This window comes from Rutidosis leptorrhynchoides, chromosome 7, assembly GCF_046630445.1.
Source record: "Rutidosis leptorrhynchoides isolate AG116_Rl617_1_P2 chromosome 7, CSIRO_AGI_Rlap_v1, whole genome shotgun sequence".
NCBI classification, from domain to species: Eukaryota; Viridiplantae; Streptophyta; class Magnoliopsida; order Asterales; family Asteraceae; genus Rutidosis; species Rutidosis leptorrhynchoides.
Window position 1 is genome coordinate 316,461,975 of NC_092339.1, and position 22,194 is coordinate 316,484,168.

Below are 22,194 nucleotides of genomic sequence, written 5' to 3' on the forward strand. Positions count from 1 at the left end.
GTTTAAATTTGATCTGAAATTTCCGGGTCGTCACAAACTATTAGACAAAAACTAGTTTACGAACCCTCGCTTCGCGCCAGGGGTTCGGTTTTCAATGTATTTTATTGCGTTTAGTTTGTAAAATTATTTACTGGCTAACGATGATGTGATGTCGTTGAAGCGCAACTCGAGTCGAACTAAAAGGTATAATCCGTGAATGATTTAAATGTTATTTTAAATTAACAATATATGTGCATCTCCGCGTTTCGCTATGGAGTTGTCGACTTTTAAAAATTTAACGCAAAATCAACGTGTATGAAAAGTACCTCAAATATTTAGCATTTTTTAAAAAAGCGTCCGTTTTGCGAATAGTTAGTGACATTGTATTCCTAAAATTATTTCAAATTTAACGATGGTGTCGAGAAAATTTAACTCGTTGCGAGCGAGAAGATATGACCCGTTGAATATTTGGGTGGAGTTTAGTTAAGATTTTTTATGAAAATGGTTATTTGACAATTCCCCTCCCCCCCTGTTTGGGGGGCCGCTTTTAATTTTAGAACAAAGTTTGAGGATTTTTTTTGGAAAAAGAAAAAAAAATGTGAAAACACAAAAAAAAAAAGGTGAAAGGACGAAAGTGCTCCTGGTTACTATTCACGGTTTTTGTCTATTAGATAGTATATAAATAAATGATGAATAGTACCAGGGATATTTTTGTCATTTCGCTTTTTTTATTAACTAACTTCCACTTTGCCAAAAAAACCCCCCACACTTTGTTCAAACATTAAAACCGGCCCCCCAAAAGGGGGTAAATTGCCTAATCAACATTTTCATAAAAAAATCTTAAATAAACTCCACCCAAATATTCAACAGGTCATATCTTCTAGTTCGCAACGAGTTAAATTTTTCCGGCATCAACGTTAAACTCGAAATAATTTTACGAACACAACGTCATTAACTATACGCAAAACGGATTCTTTTTAAAAAAAACGCTAAATATTTGAGGTACTTTTCATACACGTTGATTTTACGTTAAATTTTTAAAAGTCGACAATTCCATAGCGAAACGCGGATATGCACATATATTGTTAATTTAAAATAACATTTAAATCTTTTACGGGTTATACCTTTTAGTTCGACTTGAGTTGCGCTTCAAAGACATCATCATTAACATGAAATAATTTTATAAACTAAACGCAATAAAATACATTGAAAACCGAACCCCCGGCGCGAAGCGATGGTTGGAAAACTAGTTTATTACAAATACTAATATCCATTCATCATTTCCATCATCTTCCATTTATCCTCTGTATTTTTTTGGTAGCTTTACTAATCTCCATCAGGTAAGTTATCTTATGTATAAGTTCGAGGTTTAAAGCTTGAATTGAATCACATATGGATTTCTGATTTTTAAGTTTTGATTGTGTATTTCTCTTTACGAATTTCTTTCGGTATATGTAGTTAATGGATTAAGTTTTTGCCAATTCTATGTAATTCTTAAACATGTATTTCTTGAACGCATACCAGGTATTCGATGAAATGACTAGCTGAATTTACTATTTGTTTATGCATATTCGTCTTTGTCACAACCCCAAATAGGGCCTGGGGTATTTGTGACTAATTATATCAAATCACAGTTGTATAAACGAGAACGACTCTATATGAGACGTTTTATTGAGTTTTGCAGCGGAAGATAAATAGATTACATTGTATTTAGAACATTAAATGTCTTTAATTGATATGATATGTAATGAAGACTCCAAGTATAGCAAGCAATCATCATCAAAGCAGCAGATATACAGCGGAAGCAATACTTAAGTACCTGAGAATAAACATGCTTAAAAAGTCAACACGAGGTTGAGTGAGTTCATAGGTTTGTCATAAATAATGATTTCAGTAATAGTGTTAGACCACAAGATTTGTTTTCATAAGTAGATCACTCAGATCCAGTCAAGTTGATCTCCCGCAGGATCAAAAAGTTATCTCAGTGCGTGATATTTAGACTAAACGTTGTTTGCCCCGTGACAAGTTGTTCTGTCCTTGTCGTTTAATTTCATTATCAAGTAATACAAAGACTTAGTCAAATGTATCGGGGATGTTACTCCCGATAGGCCTATCCCCAATAATTAAGAATGCCGCAGCAATTAAAAATATCACTGTAGGGACTTAGTCGGACATAGCCGGGTATAGCATAGTTTTAACAGTTGGTACTGATATTTAGACTAGACTTTCAAGTTTGCCCCATAACAAGTTATCGTTTATACTTGTCGATTGGGGACTTGCTGATCATAGCCCAACATATCACAGTTTAATAGTTGGTACTTGTATTTAGACTAGACTTTCAAGTTTGCCCTGTAACAAGTTATCGTTTATACTTGTCGGTTCGGGACTTGCAGGTCATAGCCCAACATATCACAGTTTAATAGTTGATACGTGTAAAACAGTTATAAAAGTTGCGCATGTATTCTCAGCCTAAAAATGTAAAGAGTAAAAGGGATCATATGAAACACACATTAAATAGCAGTTGAAGTATTCCACGCAAGAAGGAAAGTAAAGCAAGTAAGTGATCTGGATATCAACCTTGAGGTATAACGTTCGATTAGTTAATGTCTAACTTGACATAAAGTATGTTTATTAATATAGCAACTATATTGACAGTGACGGTTTTCGAGAAAAGTTCCTATTTCTCAAAAGTTTCTATTTTTGGAAACCTAATATTAATGAAAAACTTCCACTTATAGTAAGCTTCTAGTTTAAGAATGTTCGGGTTATAATTCTTAACAAAGATGTTGTACAATCTCGCCCAAACTTCGTCGCTAACATGCAAGTCACTCGAATGATCTATTGTTACCGAGCGGCCCAGGATCTCTTGACCAGAATCTAAGTCTTGGCATTCGAGATCCACAAGCGTCCCATAATGGTAACAAGGATCACCCTAGGCCATAAGTAGCGATGATGTTTGTAGTCTTTGTACGCTATCTTTAATTATAACCTTCACGTTAGGTGCGTATATACATATATATTCATTAATTCGATTTTAATTATAACTCCTATATATTAATTCATAAAAATACTTTTATAATTTTTAGTAACATATATTACTAATTATAATATGTTATTTATTTTAATTTTAATTGCATATAATTTATAACATTATTTACATGTTTCGGTAAAAAAATAATAAACCGAAGTAAATAGTAAAAAGTAAAAAGTAAAAAGTAAGAAAAAAATACTTACTAGTAATTCTTCTTCAAAGAGAGAATAAGAGAAATTTTGGTGTGAGTTTGAATGAGAAATAAGGGGTATTTATACTTGAAAAAATTAGATAAAAAGAATAAAATAATTAAAAGAAAAAGAAATATTTTAATTTTTAATGGGATTTTAAAATTCAAAAGTATTAAATGTTAGGTCATGGGATAATGCACAAAATAAAATAATAAAAGTAGTTTTCCATTATAATTTTTAATTAAAAAGTAATTTATTTATTTATTTATTTATTTTATTAAAAAAATCATTTATTTTAAGGATTTTTTTTATATATTTTTTTTAAAATAAACAAATTGATTTACTACTTTTCCAAGAATATTTGTCAATATTTTTTTATTCATAATAACAATACTGATAATAAAGATATTAATTATTGATATCTTGTTTAAAAAGGATATTAATAATTATAATATTAATATATCAAATTAATGCGTAATTATTTACAAATAATTTTTCGTGAATCGTCGGAATTAGTCGAGGTTAAATGAAATCATATAAAGAGTTTTGTTTAAATTTTGCCAAAAATTTACGGATTGTCACAGTATCCCCCTGTTAATAGAAATTTCATCCCGAAATTTAGTTGTTGCCATCAGTCGGCGTTGTTTGTAAACAGGTGAGGATATTTTCATTTTATTCGATTTTCACATTCCCAGGTATACTCGGGGCCGTGCCTGAATTTCAACGGATAGAATTTTGTTTTGTTTTACTAGTTTAAGTCTTACGATTCATAAATTCTACGAAGTGCATTTTATTATTAATACGAAGGTTATCTAAAGGATTTAATCAAGAGTGTCATTGATCAGGTTTTCTCAGAAAGAGATGATGCTACTATATAAGCATGAAATGTGTTATGAATAGTAGTGAGCTTATTTAAACTTTGAGCGTTTATGCCACAATATTAGGGTAGATAAAACAGAGAGGAGTTAATGAAAATCATGGTCATGATATTTGATATAGATCGTCATTGTTTACAACAAGGATATCTTAATGAGGTATATGAGTTGAAAATAGAGTTTTATCAACATTGGGTAATATGGATGAAACGATTTGATTATAGGAAGAGTATAAACGAAGCTATCGTAAAAGATTGAAATGAGAAAATTAAATGTTCGCCTTAACTTTTGATATAGTTAAAGTTGATTTCCGGAATTTAAGGGATTTAAATAAATCTTCATAATCTTTAGAAGATTTGATTCTCCGGGAATTAAGGAAATTAGGATTTTCTTTAATTAAATGCGGTGAATTGCCTCGATTGCTGTGTCTAGAATTTCGCTATAAATTAGATTCTTCCGTTTCATTATCTTCTCCACTTCTATACTTTCTTTCCTCAATTCATACTTCCAAAATATTTGTTAATATGCTCAATCCAGTTCTTGTTCTTGACCTTATATTGGTTATCGCCACAATCTTCCTTCTTTTCTAACTCCCACCAGAGGAGTCTGTTTACTTCTATTATGCTCTAGGATTTATTGTGTTTTTAATTCTCCCGTGTCTTTATATTGCTATACGCATTGATATACATGGTTTGTAATTTCAGTATCGTTATCGGGCTTTATATTTTCCCTTATATGTCGAAGCTCTTTGCCTTTTTATTCTCCTCTCAACTCTAAGTAAAGCGAGTAATGGTCCAGAATTTGTAGGTATGAAGTTTCGAATGATCATAATATATAAAGTAGAAAGGAAAGGTAATAGTATGATTTGATTTGTCAAATTACCAGAATATCCGAAAAAGACCGAATCATCAAGAAATTTTTTTTCTTGATATGTTTAGAGTTTAAATAGAATGTAAGAGTCGTGTAACATGACAAATGATGATTATAAAGTCTATGAATCATCATCTTCCATTAAAAATTTAGCATGACTTACTGTAATATAATCACATTGGTCTGACGTCATTATATTATACTAACTCATGCTTCAATTTCCAACACTTCTTCAAAACATTTATAATTTAAACTTGAATATAGAAACTAAAACAGTTTCCTTTATGATGTGATAAAGTTATCGCAAAGAGATAATTAATTGCTGACAAGAATCATTATAAAGATATGTTCAGAAATATAGAGGATATTTATAACGAAAGATACGGTGATATCTTAGAATTTCTAAGATCCAATGACGAGGAAAATTCTTCTATTTCCTCTGCATTTAATGCTACCATATCTGAATCATTGGTTATCAATCCGAGATGGTTTCAAGAAATTTTATTTTTAGATGATTAAACGCTGATTGTAATCGTCAACGGATCTAATGGTTAACGAATAGGCGTTATTGATTTTAAAAGTGATGAATGATAATTTCGGTGGTTTGATGTGATAATTCATTGCAGAATACGAATGAATATAATTCATAAATGTAGTAATCTTTAGGAAGATAACACCTGCTAAAGCTTTACTTGAATTCCGATATGTTAATTTCAGAATGTGTAATTGATTTTGTATGAAGATGATTGTGTATCATTTGTGAAGGTAGTGCGTATAATTAATGATTTATGAATCGAAATTGAAGAATGTACAGTGTATTAATGTGAGATGTAAATATTTCTCGGGTATTACCTACCCGTTAAAATATTTTCACAATTAACAGTTTGTACCACAGAATTTACAATCTTTATGAAGATACACGTTCATATATGTATTCTTCAGATATAATCATGGATTTAATGAGTTAATATATATTAAACTCATCTAATTTGAGGTTTGGAACGAGAGTAAATAATCTCCAAAACCTTAGAGATTTCATAATTGTCGCGAAATATTTCGCTAATGAAGTTATGAATCAATACATTCATCATTACACTTGATTTATTATGAAATGGAGTTTATTGTGTTGAAGCAGTGATTAACAATTGTTAAGTCATTAACAAAGGGTGTACATCATAGCATATTAGTGATATGAATTTACCAAGTAGTACATAATAGTTGAGATTCTCACGTAATTGCTTAGTACGACAAGATTTATTATTGTTCCAAATCATATATATATATATATATAAGTTATACATATATAATTCTTCACGAAGAATGAGTCAATACATCTTAACTCATTATTACTAATATTCCTTGGTATCTATGGGCGTATGATGTTGATGTTTGAGGTACTGAGTGTGATGTTGAGGCATGGGATGCGGACGTTGTTGTTGATGAAGCTGATGATGTTGGTGGTGATGTTGATGGTACTGTTGGTACTGGTGGTGATGTTGGTTATGCTGCTGGTGCTGCTGATGCTTGTAGAATTCGCACCATATTCTCCAGAGCCACCACTCGAGCGCGAAGCTCATTGACTTCTTCTACTATTTCGGGATGATTGGCGGTTGGAACAAGGGGGTGAATAAGATCTAGAATCTTTGATATTATATATTCGTGACGGGATACCCTGGAAAGAAGAGAGAAAATGGTGTTTCGGACTGGTTCACCGGTAAGCGCTTCAGGTTCTTCGCCAAGAGGTGAATTCGGTTGGTGGAAGGGATCACCTTCTTCTTGCCTCTATTGATTGAGTCGGCTACGAACCCATCCCCAATTCATCTAGAATAGATGATGGCTGATTGGTTCGTTTGTTCTGGTTACACTGCCGTTGGAGCTCGAGGAGTTCGAGAAATTCATATTATGTGTTTGGTGTCATACCCCGTCCTAATCCGTCTAGACGAAGTCACTAACATCTGGTTCCATTGCGATGATCGACTCCAAATAAAGTCTTTACAATGAGCAAATGCACAGCGGAAGATTTCTTTCATACCTGAGAATTAACATGCTTTCAAGTGTCAACCAAAAGGTTGGTGAGTTCATAGGTTTAACATAAAACAATAAAATTCATCATTTTGATAGACCACAAGATTTAAATGCTGCATGGTACAAATAGGCCCGAATCCTATACCCACATGTAATGTACATGCGATATCTTTTAAATACAGTACACATTTCTCGTGTACGAAATCATCTTTCATAAATCTTAGTAACCGTACACATATCTTGTGCACAAAAAAAAAATAATACACATAACTTGTGTATAAAAATTATTCTCTCGATACATAACATTCACATTAGTTGGTGGCAATTATCATGTCCACATAATTCAATGGTGGCAATTATCATGTTCACATAATTCAATGGTGGCAATTATCATGTCCACATAATTCAATGGTGGCAATTATCATGTCCACATAATTCAATAATAATCCGCAGAACTTCTGTCTGCATAATAATTCATTCGAGGAATGTTTTGCTTGTGTCTGTCTCGTCAAACATTTATAAAAACATTTCATGTATTCGCAGTTCAAAATATATTTCAAAAGCATTTAATAAAGCAGTTGTAAAAACAGCGCATGTATTCTCAGTCCCAAAAATGTAAATAGTAAAAGGGAGCAAATGAACTCACTTAATGTATTTTGTAGTAAAAATACATATGACGACATTGAACAAGTGTAGGGTTGGCCTCGGATTCACGAACCTATATCATTCGTATATTCATTAACACATATAATTGTGATCGAATAATTACATATATTATTATTGGTGATATAATTTTTATATTAGTAATTTATGTATTTATTTTATTATTTAATTAAATGTATTCATTTTATATATCTAAAATAAATAAAAATGTTAATATAGTTATGTTAGGTATATCAAATATATATTTTGTAACATCCTGTTATCGGGCCTAGCTGAAATGACCCTTTTAACCTTGGGTGTGATTGTATGTTATTATAATAATTATATGTTTATAATTATTTGGTTGTTTAGTTGAGACCAGTTTGTGACAAGGGTCACAGAACAGGTTCGTTTGTTTAATTTGGACTCCGTTAGAGCTGCCTAACGAGGTACGAAAGATATCAGATAACTGATAAATACCCGTGTGTTGTGGGATATGGTGTTATAACCCCAAATAAGTGTTTTGTGCTGCCCTTTCCTCTCATTTTCTTCCTCCCTCTAGAAATTTCCTAAACCAAACCGTACCCACTTCATCTCCTATCTCAAACCCTAGATTCCTAAATTGTGTTCTAGAGCTCAAATTGTTCATTCCATCTTGTTTATTACAGATTACTGAGTCTATCAAGGTAAGTAACATGTGTTTTTGTGTTCAATTCGTTGTTAAATTCATGGTTTTGTGTGAGTTTTGTAAAAAGCTTGACTTTGTGTCAAAACAAGTAATTTAAGTGTTGTTATGGTCAAATTGTTGTGGGTTTTGAGTCTATAACAAGTAGTGAACAAGTTGTGGTCGATTTTGGTGTTTAAAACGAGCTCTAGATCGAGATTTGAGGATTTCATCGTGAAGTCCATAGCCTTTGTTCAGTTTCTGAGGAAGATGAACACAGTCGGCCGACAGTCGACCGACTGAGGGTGAACCGACCGACTGAGTTTGACTTTCAGCCGATTGTGGAAATACCAAATAAGTCGACCGATTGGGAAAGTCAGTCGACCGGTTGTGTCAACAGTCAACCGACTGTCTACGTCAGTCGACCGATTGAGGAGACAGTCGACCGACTGTGTGCCCAGTGCAGAATGTTTTACCAAAGTGCCTTTTTCTAGCCGTTATGCTGCCCGTTTGTATTTTGGTGTTCAGGATGTTAATTTTAAAAGTGCATAAGTGTTAGGTGGACTTTTAGCGGCGCTTTTGTGACTGATTTTCTGTACTGTGTTGTTTTATGTTAACGAATAGAAACTAACTTGATTTGCCTTATGTTCAGGTGATAAGGATAAGGAAGAAGCTCAGTGATAGTTTATCTGAGCTGGTTGCTGGTAATCGGTGAGTGGGATTATCTCTGGGTGTAGTATAGAGTAGCAAGTTGCGCTACTATGTTTATATTATCGATAGTTGCCATGATTAGTAGTTATGTTGTATAGTTGATCGCAGTGCTTTTAGTAGTATTAGTTGCCTGTAGTAGTAGTAGTAGTAGTAGTAGTAGTAGTAGTAGTAGTAGTAGTAGTAGTAGTAGTAGTAGTAGTAGTAGTAGTAGTAGTAGTAGTAGTAGTAGTAGTAGTAGTAGTAGTAGTAGTAGTAGTAGTAGTAGTAGTAGTAGTAGTAGTAGTAGTAGTAGTAGTAGTAGTAGTAGTAGTAGTAGTAGTAGTAGTAGTAGTAGTAGTAGTAGTAGTAGTAGTAGTAGTAGTAGTAGTAGTAGTAGTAGTAGTAGTAGTAGTAGTAGTAGTAGTAGTAGTAGTAGTAGTAGTAGTAGTAGTAGTAGTAGTAGTAGTAGTAGTAGTAGTAGTAGTAGTAGTAGTAGTAGTAGTAGTAGTAGTAGTAGTAGTAGTAGTAGTAGTAGTAGTAGTAGTAGTAGTAGTAGTAGTAGTAGTAGTAGTAGTAGTAGTAGTAGTAGTAGTAGTAGTAGTAGTAGTAGTAGTAGTAGTAGTAGTAGACTGGTTGTATGTGCACAAGTTGTTGTTGTTGTTGGAACCTATTGTTGTTAGGTTCAGCTCAGAGAGGTCAACCTAGTTGTGGTTGGGTCTACTTGGCTACTGTTTGTTGAGTATAGTGCTGAATGACGCATCACCTGCGTGTGGATGACTATACTGGGGATTCAGTAGTAAAGACTATCGGTAGACGCTAGACTGATCAGCTAGTGGTCGTGTGCCCGTACAAGCCGCCGATCCTCTAGTTGGAGCACAGTTGCTAGTTGTTGTTTGTTGTATGTGGATGCATATAGTTGTTGATATAGGAGTGCAAGTTGGTACTGTATGCTAGACCTTTTGATAGTTCCATTCACTTAGCCTTGTGCTAACCCCTCACCTCCTCCCTTGCAGGTTTTGGATCTTAGTACTGGTAGGGACGGGAGTCGCGTGGAAGATATGTTTGACAAGACGAACTCTGATGTCTTAACTTTTATAAATATGTAACTAGTCGTTTAATGTAACACCGGTGGTTTGTAATGAAGTAATTAACTAAGGGTATTTATGTAAATTAAGTCTTCCGCTGTGATTTAAAAAAAATCTAGGGTGTTACAACTTGGTATCAGAGCATAGGTTTGGCCGCATGTACATTGTGTTGAATGTCATGTTCCCAAACCTTGTGTTGTGTCAAACATATCTGAGGGGACGGGTTAAGTGAATGTAGGGATTACATGCGTTAGTCGATAGGTACTAACATGTTTTCCACTAAGCGTTTGTGTGAGATGTTGTGGTAGTGCAGATATGGCAGATAATTCAGGAAATGCAACTGGTCCGTCAGCCCCCGGAACATTCAGAGCCCCAGATGAAGACGAGTATGTGTCAGACAATAATCCGCAGGAACAAGTTCTACATTTGGAAAGTCAGTTAAAGGAAGCAAATGATCGAATAAGAGAATTAGAACAAAGTCAGGTAATAGTGAATCCAGGTGGTAGTGTACCGAATCAGATGTTTAGTGGGTATCCGGTGCAGCCAAATATGTATCAGCAAACTAGAAGTGCTTTCCAACAACAGCAATGGTTACCACCTCAGTGTCAGTTTCCTCAACAGCATCAGGTGCCACCTCAGTTTAATCAACAGTTCACAAATCAGATGTGAGGTCAGTATCAGATGCTGACGTTTCAATAACCGAAGAAATGTACCTTCAAACAGTTTCTGAATTGTAATAAACCAGAGTACGTAGGAAGTTCTAACCCAACAGTAACCCTTAACTGGTTAAGAGAGATAGAAAAAGTTTTTGAGGCATGTCAGTGCGAACCAGAATTACAGGTTATTTATGCTAGTCGTATGTTAAAAAATAGGGCAATGGTTTGGTGGGATACAGCTATTTCTAGTATACCGAAAGAGCAAGTGAACATGATTACTTGGGAACAATTTTATAGTAAAGTTTGTGAGCAGTATTGTTCGTCCTACGACCTCAATCGAATTAAGACAGAATTTTTGGCAATGAAAATGACACTTCAGATGACGATCGATGAGGTGATTGAGCAGTATATGGATAAATTAAGGTTCGTGCAACAGTGGGTTCCAGACGAACAGTCCAGAATTCAACATTTTGTTAATATAATTTTACCAGAATACAGAACGATGGTTAGGATGGCGACGACGCTATCGCAAGCGTTTGTTATGGCCAAGATGGTAGAAGATGACGTTAAAGCAGCAAGAAATAGAATGGTAGATTATGTGGTACCACAACAAGATCAGGCGATGAGTCATTCGAACTCTAGGTCAAGGAAGTTTGTTAAGTTGAAACAGAAAAGCGGGTCAGAACAGAGTGGGACAGCATCAAGTCAGAATTCTTGGTGTTATAGTTGTAGATCATCTCATAGTGGTCCTTGTTCAGATTCAACCAAAAGATGTTTGAGATGTGGTATTATGGGGCACGAGGTTCGAATGTGTTCGTTCCAAGAGGATGTATGTTGGAAATGTCATCAAGTGGGGCATAGGTCAGCTCAGTGTCTGTATGTAAGAGGATCAGGTTCTGGGGCGGGGCCAGGAGTGCAGTCGGGATCGATAGGTGGATCTTCTGGTTCTCCAGTGGGGCAGAAAAGAAAGAATCCACCTATGGTAACAGCAAGAGCTTATCAGATGGTTGCAGATGCAGATGTTGAATATGATGTGAATACAGGTATGCTTCAAAATCCTTGTACTGTTTAGTTGTATATATGTATGTGATTGTGTATATTTATGTGTGTATGTAGATTGGTAGATCTTGATTGTAGTGTAAGATTTATTTTGTTGCATTATGTTGTTTATATTTTGGTTGCGACCCTTGTGTGCCATGTGGGGTAAGGGTGACCCTTAGGTTAACTTTTTGGGATTAAAGACCGTGACTTTGATAGAGATGTGTTTGTGTTTGGTATCTTTATGGACTGGACATTTGGATGACAGAAATTTGTTAGATAGTGACACGATTATGAGTGATATGCCGATAGTAGACTTTATTGACCAGATATTTCCTATGCTTGTTGGATGTGTAATGATGTTGGTAGATTATAGTTGAACATTTGATGAACAGTGTTTTAATATCCATGATTGGACAGATGGTGCAATTGATTAATTATAAAGTAGTTAAATTAATTACCGATGCTTATTGAGGAGATTGATTGGACATAAGTTAGTAAATGAGACAAGTAGAATTTTTCCTTTTCGAGCAACTCAGAATGAAGGTATGATTTAGGATAATATACTTGTGCCCGGCCAACAGAAGTATATTATGATAAATCATACGGAATTTCTGGGAAGCTGAAGGAGAATTAGGTGGCCTGTGCTATATTGGGTTGTGATGTGACTGGATATGAGACGAATAACCTGTGAAGTTCTGTTGACTTAATAAGTAATTTCGTGGACATATGTACAGATTTTAGCATGATAACCAATTCTATTGCCTAAGCCTTGGATAATTGGGAAAAGTGGACTGTATAAAGAGTTGATTTTGATGACCGATTGTGAAAATTCGATACAGAATGACTTAGAAATGCAAAATTTGACTTGGATAATTGGATTGACAGCGAAGATTTGTGGATTCAAGTTATTGACCAGTGGATATGATGGTAATTTGCATTGTATTAGACATGAGTAAACGTTAGAAATTCCATATGCATGCACTTTTTTGAAGAAAGACGGTGGGTATTGGAAGTAAGATTTTCTATTTTGGGTTGATTACTGTGAAAGACTTAGTTGAGTTTACGGTTTGTTGACCGTAGTTGACCCGATTCCGAGGACGGAATCTCTTTAAGGGAGGTAGATTTGTAACATCCTGTTATCGGGCCTAGCTGAAATGACCCTTTTGACCTTGGGTGTGATTGTATGTTATTATAATAATTATATGTTTATAATTATTTGGTTGTTTAGTTGAGACCAGTTTGTGACAAGGGTCGCAGAACAGGTTCGTTTGTTTAATTTGGACTCCGTTAGGGCCGCCTAACGAGGTACGAAAGATATCAGATAACTGATAAATACCCGTGTGTTGTGAGATATGGGGTTTTAACCCCAAATAAGTGTTTTGTGCTGCCCTTTCCTCTCATTTTCTTCCTCCCTCTAGAAATTTCCTAAACCAAACCGTACCCACTTCATCTCCTATCTCAAACCCTAGATTCCTAAATTGTGTTCTAGAGCTCAAATTGTTCATACCATCTTATTTCTTATAGATTACTGAGTCTATCAAGGTAAGTAACATGTGTTTTTGTGTTCAATTCGTTGTTAAATTCATGGTTTTGTGTGAGTTTTGTAAAAAGCTTGAATTTGTGTCAAAACAAGTAATTTAAGTGTTGTTATGGTCAAATTGTTGTGGGTTTTGAGTCTATAACAAGTAGTGAACAAGTTGTGGTCGATTTTGGTGTTTAAAACGAGCTCTAGATCGAGATTTGAGGATTTCATCGTGAAGTCCGTAGCCTTTGTTCAGTTTCTGAGGAAGATGAACACAGTCGGCCGACTGTCGGTCGACAGTCGACCGACTGAGGGTGAACCGACCGGCTGGAGAGTGAACAGACCGACTGAGTTTGACTTTCAGCCGATTGTGGAAATACCAAATAAGTTGACCGATTGGGAAAGTCAGTCGACCGGTTGTGTCAACAGTCAACCGACTGTCTACGTCAGTCGACCGATTGAGGAGACAGTCGACCGACTGTGTGCCCAGGGCAGAATGTTTTACCAAAGTGCCTTTTTCTAGCCGTTATGCTGCCCGTTTGTATTTTGGTGTTCGGGATGTTAATTTTGAAAGTGCATAAGTGTTAGGTGGACTTTTAGCGGCGCTTTTGTGACTGATTTTCTGTACTGTGTTGTTTTGTGTTAACGGATAGAAACTAACTTGATTTGCCTTATGTTCAGGTGATAAGGATAAGGAAGAAGCTCAGTGATAGTTTATCTGAGCTGGTTGCTGGTAATCGGTGAGTGGGATTATCTCTGGGTGTAGTATAGAGTAGCAAGTTGCGCTACTATGTTTATATTATCGATAGTTGCCATGATTAGTAGTTATGTTGTATAGTTGATCGCAGTTAAGGTTGCCATGCTTTTAGTAGTATTAGTTGCCTGTAGTAGTAGTAGTAGTAGTAGTAGTAGTAGTAGTAGTAGTAGTAGTAGTAGTAGTAGTAGTAGTAGTACTAGTAGTAGTAGTAGTAGTAGTAGTAGTAGTAGTAGTAGTAGTAGTAGTAGTTGACTGGTTGTATGTGCACAAGTTGTTGTTGTTGTTGGAACCTATTGTTGTTAGGTTCAGCTCAGAGAGGTCAACCTAGTTGTGGTTGGGTCTAGTTGGCTACTGTTTGTTGAGTATAGTGCTGAATGACGCATCACCTGCGTGTGGATGACTATACTGGGGATTCAGTAGTAAAGACTATCGGTAGACGCTAGACTGATCAGCTAGTGGTCGTGTGCCCGTACAAGCCGCCGATCCTCTAGTTGGAGCACAGTTGCTAGTTGTTGTTTGTTGTATGTGGATGCATATAGCTGTTGATATAGGAGTGCAAGTTGGTACTGTATGCTAGACCTTTTGATAGTTCCATTCACTTAGCCTTGTGCTAACCCCTCACCTCCTCCCTTGCAGGTTTTGGATCTTAGTACTGGTAGGGACGGGAGTCGCGTGGAAGATATGTTTGACAAGACGAACTCTGATGTCTTAACTTTTATAAATATGTAACTAGTCGTTTAATGTAACACCGGTGGTTTGTAATGAAGTAATTAACTAAGGGTATTTATGTAAATTAAGTCTTCCGCTGTGATTTAAAAAAAAAATCTAGGGTGTTATATATATATATATATATATATATATATATATATATATATATATATATATATATATATATATATATATATATATATATATATATATATATATATCATTTGTTTGTTAAAATAGTAATTATAATAATACCAATATAATATTAGTAGTGATTAAAATAATAATAATAATAATAATAATAATAATAATAATAATAATAATAATAATAATAATAATAATAATAATAATAATAATAATAATAATAATAATAATAATAATGATAATAATAATTTTGATAAAAAGTGATAATTTCCTAATAGTGATGATAATAAAAAAAATGATACTCTTAATAAAAATGATAGTTTTAATAATAATAATAATAATAATAATAATAATAATAATAATAATAATAATAATAATAATAATAATAATAATAATCATGAAATAATAATATTAAAATTACTACCTCACAAGAATAAGCTCCTAAAAATAATTGCCTTTGCCCAAACTCGAACCCGAGACCTCTTGCTTAACCTACAACCTATTAAACCATTGATCTGCCATGTAACTATCTGTTTTAATTCGCACTTTAATTCCATTTAAACCGCCATTCCTATTTTCGTTCTTCTTCATAACTATAATTATCATCTAAACATCAAGCAATCGTCATCATCATGTATCATATCCTCTCATCGTTAGGAACCCGTATTATCTTCATAATCAACATCATTATCTTAACCATCATCTAACCATCATGACATTATCATCATCAATATCATAACATCTATCATCATCATCACTTAATATCATCATTCCTTTGAACACAATATACAGCTCGATCCACTTCTAATTTCTGGCCCAACAGTATACACACAGCCCAATAACACTTTTAAGCTAAATTGATTGTGGGTAATTAGGTTTTAGTCTTGCAGTCCATTACTTGGCAAAAAAAAAAAATAATAATAATAAACCGATCCCGATACATTATAATCTTCCCAAGCTGCATGCCTAAGTAAATAAAAGGATTCGATTATGCAGCCTACTACAAACATCAAGATATAGCAGCCTTCATCCGTATCAAAAGGTTGCTGTCAGTGGGAGAACACTACCGAAATAAAAAAAAAGGAAACAAAAAAACAAAGGATAGTGGGTTGGTTCTTTTGGTAGTTATTTTATTCATGGATCCATGGTCGGCCATAATTTGGCTATGTTGTCCCACGTTGAATAATATATGCTGTAAAATTGATAATGCGTTTAATATACATCCCACTTGCAAATGATCTAATGACAAAATGGTTGTGGTTCAATTTAAAGATAAAGAATCCGTTCCATTTGGTATCCAAGAAATTTGTCTTCCCAGTCGGTCCCTCCACCTTCTTCATTTTCGAGTATTCTAGCTACCAATCAATCAATCCAACTTTGTTTATTCAAAATTCCTTACTTTGACATAATATGCATCATCGTTACTTCATAACAAATACAAGACTCACACGTTCATCAAAGGACGCTAGATGTTGCTGCAGGTGGGTTTGTTTGCAGTTGTTGTAAACGAAAAGCAAGGGGAAGAAACAGAAAAAGAAAACAGCTATAGCAGTAGCGAGTTACAGCAGATTTACAGGTTTTTCTTTGGGTTTTTAATGATGGTTCGATGATGGTTGTGGTGTGGCTTCAAAGGTGATGTGTTTGTGATGTGTTCCCGGATAGAAGAACAATAGAACGATGGTGATTATTAGATAGAAATAGTAAAGAAGCTAGGTGGATTATGATGGTGATGTTTAATGAAACTAATCAGTTGTTGGTATGGTAGTGATGATGTTGATGATGGGTTCGATTAAATAGAAAACAGAAGGTAACAAATAAAAGAGGGTGTCGAAGAAGGAGTGTATGATGATGGTTTTGGTGATCGTATGTGATGTATATCTTCAAGTTAAAATAAAAGGTTTACCTTTCAAGTAAATCCAAGGTTGAACCGAATTATCACCCACTCGTGAGTGTTAACTTGAATGATTCCATTCACAAGTATATGATCATCGTTGGTTTCATACAGAAAGAGGTATCGACAGGAAATACTCAGACAAAGAGAAGAAACAAAGAAAAAATAAAAAACAGGTACAGAGATTTACAGAATCGTACTAATTTATGGATTAATTTCAGTAATCAGATATTGAGAGTACAAATCAATTACAGTTTGAAAGGGATGTAACACTGAATCCTCTAATGTATCTGTATGACAATCGAAATATATATCTATCTGTTCTTTTTATATATATAATGCAACAACTTGTTTCTTTTATATATCATAGATCTGTATATACATATATAGGTATAACCTTATATCAGTAATTAAAATTAATCATTTTTATATACTTGTATTAATATTACACCTAATATTATAAAAGTAATAGTATGTTAATAATAATATTAGTACTACTTAATAATGATTATATTAGTTATTTTTAATAAAATATTTATAACAATAAATAAGAAACTAATAATAATATGAGGATCTTAATAATAACCATCATGATACTTTTTAATAAGTTTGTTAATAATAATCTATAAAAAATGATAATAGTACTATTCTTAATGATACAAATAATTAATTGTATTATTTTCTAATAATATTAAAAATAGTGATTTTAATGATAATGGTAAAAATAATAATAATAATAATAATAATAATTTTAATCAAAATTTTACTACTCATTATACATAACAATGATATTAACATTGATAACCACATCATTAGTAATAGTATTAACTAGAAATAAGACGGACCGCGCGTTGCTGCGGCTCCGTTTTGTGCATTTTTGGTGGTGTGGTGTGGTGTGTCGTGTGTTTTGCTCCACAGTATTGTGTGTGCTTGTGTGTGTTGTTTACCTTGATATGTATTAGAAACAATCAAGATAAAAAAGAAATATATACTTGTTGATCAGTATATCTAAAAAGATTAACATTCTTATAAATCATACAACTAATGTGTAGTAACTCCATTCTCAAAGGTAATGACCATGTGCACATGATTGAGTGGTATGATCTTACTCCGAAAGTTGAAGGGCTTTTCGAAAGCAAGAATGCGAGTGTTCTTCTATTGTATTTTTTTTCTTCCAGATTATCAAATCTGGTGCTGTTTAAAGTTGATGATGGGTCCGATGCATAATTTTTTTTAGCTGCTTACCATTGCGAAAATTAATTCATATAAATGAAATGTACTTATTATGCCAAGTTGGGGTTCAAGTAATAGTGGGTCACTGGTGAGCTCGTTAGCTTCACTTTGCCTGCGAAAATGTATACTTAGTATTTTGGTTAATGACGTTGTTGGTATATTAGCCAGAAAAAATGTAAACTGACTTTGTGGTTCATAAATGCTAGTGTATATTGATAGTAATTATCACCTGGATACACGCATTGGAAAAGGCAGATGCTGGCGCAAAAGAAGTCCCACCAACTACAAAAGGCAATATATAACAATATAAATGAGACCCGAGAAAATAAATTACCTAGACTTAAAAAAATGAAACTAAGGTTACTAATAAAAAACAGATACTTAAAGTACAATCCGATTAGAAAGTGAAATATATCTTCGAAAGTTACCTCCCACTATCATCAGTGAATATAGTCCCAGTAATATGCATAGGGTTAAGAGATGCGGCTGCTATAGTATCAAAATTCAAATATGCAGTATGTTGTATAGTGCCTACTGTTTGGGATGTTACTGGATCACCCGGATCAGAACCTGAAACAATCAAATTGAACACAGCATTACATAAATAAGATATGAGATACTAAGAGGTGTAGCATATAAATCACAAACAATATTATATTGTTACCTGAGACACATGTGACCGGATCTGTTGTTGAAGTGTCAACGAATGTGGAAACCGAATGAGCCAAATCTATAGCGATAGCAGGTGTCCCAACATCAGCAGACAAAAAATGAGCAGGAGTATTGCATGTATGATTACGATGCCTTAACATGTCCCTTTTACCCATTTGCCTCTAAGATACAGTATAGATAGCAAGAGAATGGTTGTTTTCAATAATGAGACTGATTGAGACATCGTTAGTGTGACTCAGTGACCCGCGACGCTTTCTACTAAGAGAAAATGTATTTTTGGCAGAGCGCAAAGCAGGCAAGCCTGTTTTTGGAAGAAAGTTGAGGAATTCAACTACGAAGAGAAATCTATCAAAAAATATATAAAACGTGAACAATTTAATTAACAAATAAAAAAACTGAAGACACCATATCAAGACCTGTTGGCGCTAAATATTTGACTGAAGGAAGTATAGCAGGCTGCGAGCAGCAGACGTTCACGACGCCACCAAATCAGCATTTTTAACTACACATTTCAGTTTACGACAAAATAAATAAGATACGAATTAGCCAAAAAAGAAATTGTAAACGACATAATCACCGGAGGCAGCTATGGTCGAATTATTAAACACCTATACCATTAGCATAATCTGGTTTAGCAAATAGTCATCGAGTTATTTACAGAGGTCTGTTTTAGGTGATTTACTTTACTCTAAATTCCCAAGTAATTTCAGCCCAAATATGGCATTTTCAGCTAAAATTAAGAGTCAACAACTTGGTAATTTCAATTTGAACATGCGCATTTCAATTTAATTAAACTTCTGTAAAGCTAATATGTACTACTATATGAAATTAAGCTTTTCGTATACCGAGCACATCAAATAAGAGAACAAATGATTCGAAAATTTCCAATAGTTATGAGGTCAAACTCAAATGAAAAAAGAATATACCTTTTGCATTTGCACATATTTCAGGTGACAACAATGGATCCATAAGCGACTCTGCAGATGAACTATAGGTAACAGGGGCTGCAAAACTATGATGAATATTGAGAGGAAAAAAGTGAGGCTCAGATTCATATATATAATCAAGCAATAACATATGAGTCGCCATGGCTGCAATCTTTAGATTGCCACGCCAAGATACGATCCCTTTTTTCTCATTGCTTGACTAAAGTCCCACATATTCATCATCACAACCTTCATTTCTAAAGTATTATCGATATGAAACTCGATCGCCCTTATCGGAGGGTGTAGATAACATCATAAATTTACTTCAACTGTCTACAAAAAGAGATACCACCATAACCAAGAGCTGTAACCAAACTCCACAGAATGGATACCAAAAATAAACAACATAGGGCTGAATAAATTCAACATTTACTCCAGTAAAATAGAAAACAGTCAACCTGCCTTTCACTATTACTTCAATAACTTAAATTGTAAAATGACAAAGTGATGCAATTTGAGGAGTAGATGACGTCCTTCCTAATTGATATATAGAGTAATTCTTTATAAACAGGGAGAGTACCATTTTCGAGGACTGCATCAACACTCCACAGAGCGGCTGCCATGTCCAAAAAAGGCAGCAAAACTCATCAAGATAAATGAAACTTTTAGGTTTGGATGTTAACCACCATCACCAACAATTCCAAATACAACAAAACAACAGGCGAAGTGAATAAAACATCCAAATATGGCATGCCTCTTGGTATTTAAGGGTAATACAACAACTATACTTCATTCACCAATTAAATAAAACAAATAAACTAACAGACAGATCGGAGGGAATTAATAATGTTAAAACTAATTCATGGGACCAAATATTGGTTAGGCTCAGATATGAATTTGGGAACAAAAAAAGTTCCAAAACCCACCATGGCTGCAAACACAAACGGTTGCATTGATTATATGCCTTCCGAGTGTTGCCTCGCCAAGAAATGAGAGTGATAGTGCTCCAAATGAACATATATTTAGTAGCAATATCCTTCCAATATGTAAATTATTTAGTTATAATTGTCCTATTTTAAGTTGTAATCATTTATATTAAATAAGTGCGAAGACAAAAGGCGAAAATGACGATTTGAAGACACAAATGACCAAAAAGCTCAAATGTACAAGATACAATCTAAGTGGTTTAATTTATTGATGAGAAACGTCTAAAAATGACAAAAGTACAAGTTTCGGAACGCAAAGTACAAAATATTAAATTATACGAAAGGACGTTCGAAAATCCAGAACCGGGACCTGAGCCAACTATCAACGCCCGACGCAACGGACCAAAAATTATAAGTCTACTATGCACAAGAATATAATATAATATATATATAATTATATAAATTATATATATATATTATATATATTTATATATATTATGTCGACAAAGAAGAAAACAAGCAAATGTGGCTGGATCCAGCTGGCCATGCGATCGCATGGCCAGAAGGCACATATCCCATGCGATCACATGGCCCGAAAAAGTTGGTCAGGTACTATAAATAGCCAGCTTATTCGACGAGTTTTAAAGATAATAATAATAATACTCCTCTAATAATAATAAATATATATATATATATATATATATATATATATATATATATATATATATATATATATATATATATATATATATATATATATATATATATATTATAGTATAGTATAGTATAGGGTAGTTTTATATTAGATTAGTTTTGGGTTATGCAAAGGTTATTTTACGGGTTTTAAAGTCGGAACTCTGTCCGTGTAACACTACGCGATAAATAATCAATGTAAGCTATGTTCTCCTTTTTAAATTAATGTCTCGTACTTAAGTTATTATTATGCTTATTTAAAACAAAGTAATCATGATGTTGGGATAAAAATATTAAAATTGGGTAATTGGGCTTTGTACCGTAATTGGGGTTTGGACAAAAGAACGACACTTGTGGAAATTAGACTATGGGCTATTAATGGGCTTTATATTTGCTTAACTAAATGATAGTTTATTAATTTTAATATAAAGATTTACAATTGGACATACCTATAAATAACCATATACACTCAATTAGACACGATGGGCTGGATATTTATATGTACGAATAATCGTTCATTTAACCGGACACGGGAATGGATTAATAGTCTATGGACTTATTAAAACAGGGGTGAAATTATGTACAAGGACACTTGGCGTAATTGTTAACAAAGTATTAAAACCTTGGGTTACACGCATTCGATATCCTGGTGTAATTATTAAACAAAGTATTAAGACCTTGTTACAGTTTAAGTCCCCAATTAGTTGGAATATTTGACTTCGGGTATAAGGATAATTTGACGAGGACACTCGCATTTTATATTTATGACTGATGGACTGTTATGGACAAAAACCAGACGGACATATTAAATAATCCAGGACCAAGAACAATTAACCCATGGGCATAAAACTAAAAATCAACACGTCAAACATCATGATTACGGAAGTTTAAATAAGCATAATTCTTTTATTTTCATATTTAATTGCACTTCTAATTAACGCACTTTTTAATTATCATATTTTATTTCATCGCA

At 33.8% G+C, this 22,194-nt stretch overlaps 1 long non-coding RNA gene across 1 annotated transcript in view; it reads left to right on the forward strand.

Annotated features, from left to right (window-relative positions):
• The first annotated feature begins 1,211 nt into the window (after nt 1-1,211).
• LOC139856988 (uncharacterized) overlaps nt 1,212-22,194 on the forward strand; it is a 52,520-nt gene continuing 31,537 nt past the window's right edge. The window contains exon 1 of the long non-coding RNA XR_011762284.1: nt 1,212-1,319. This is a non-coding gene — a long non-coding RNA (uncharacterized lncRNA). The remainder of the gene's footprint in view (nt 1,320-22,194) is intronic.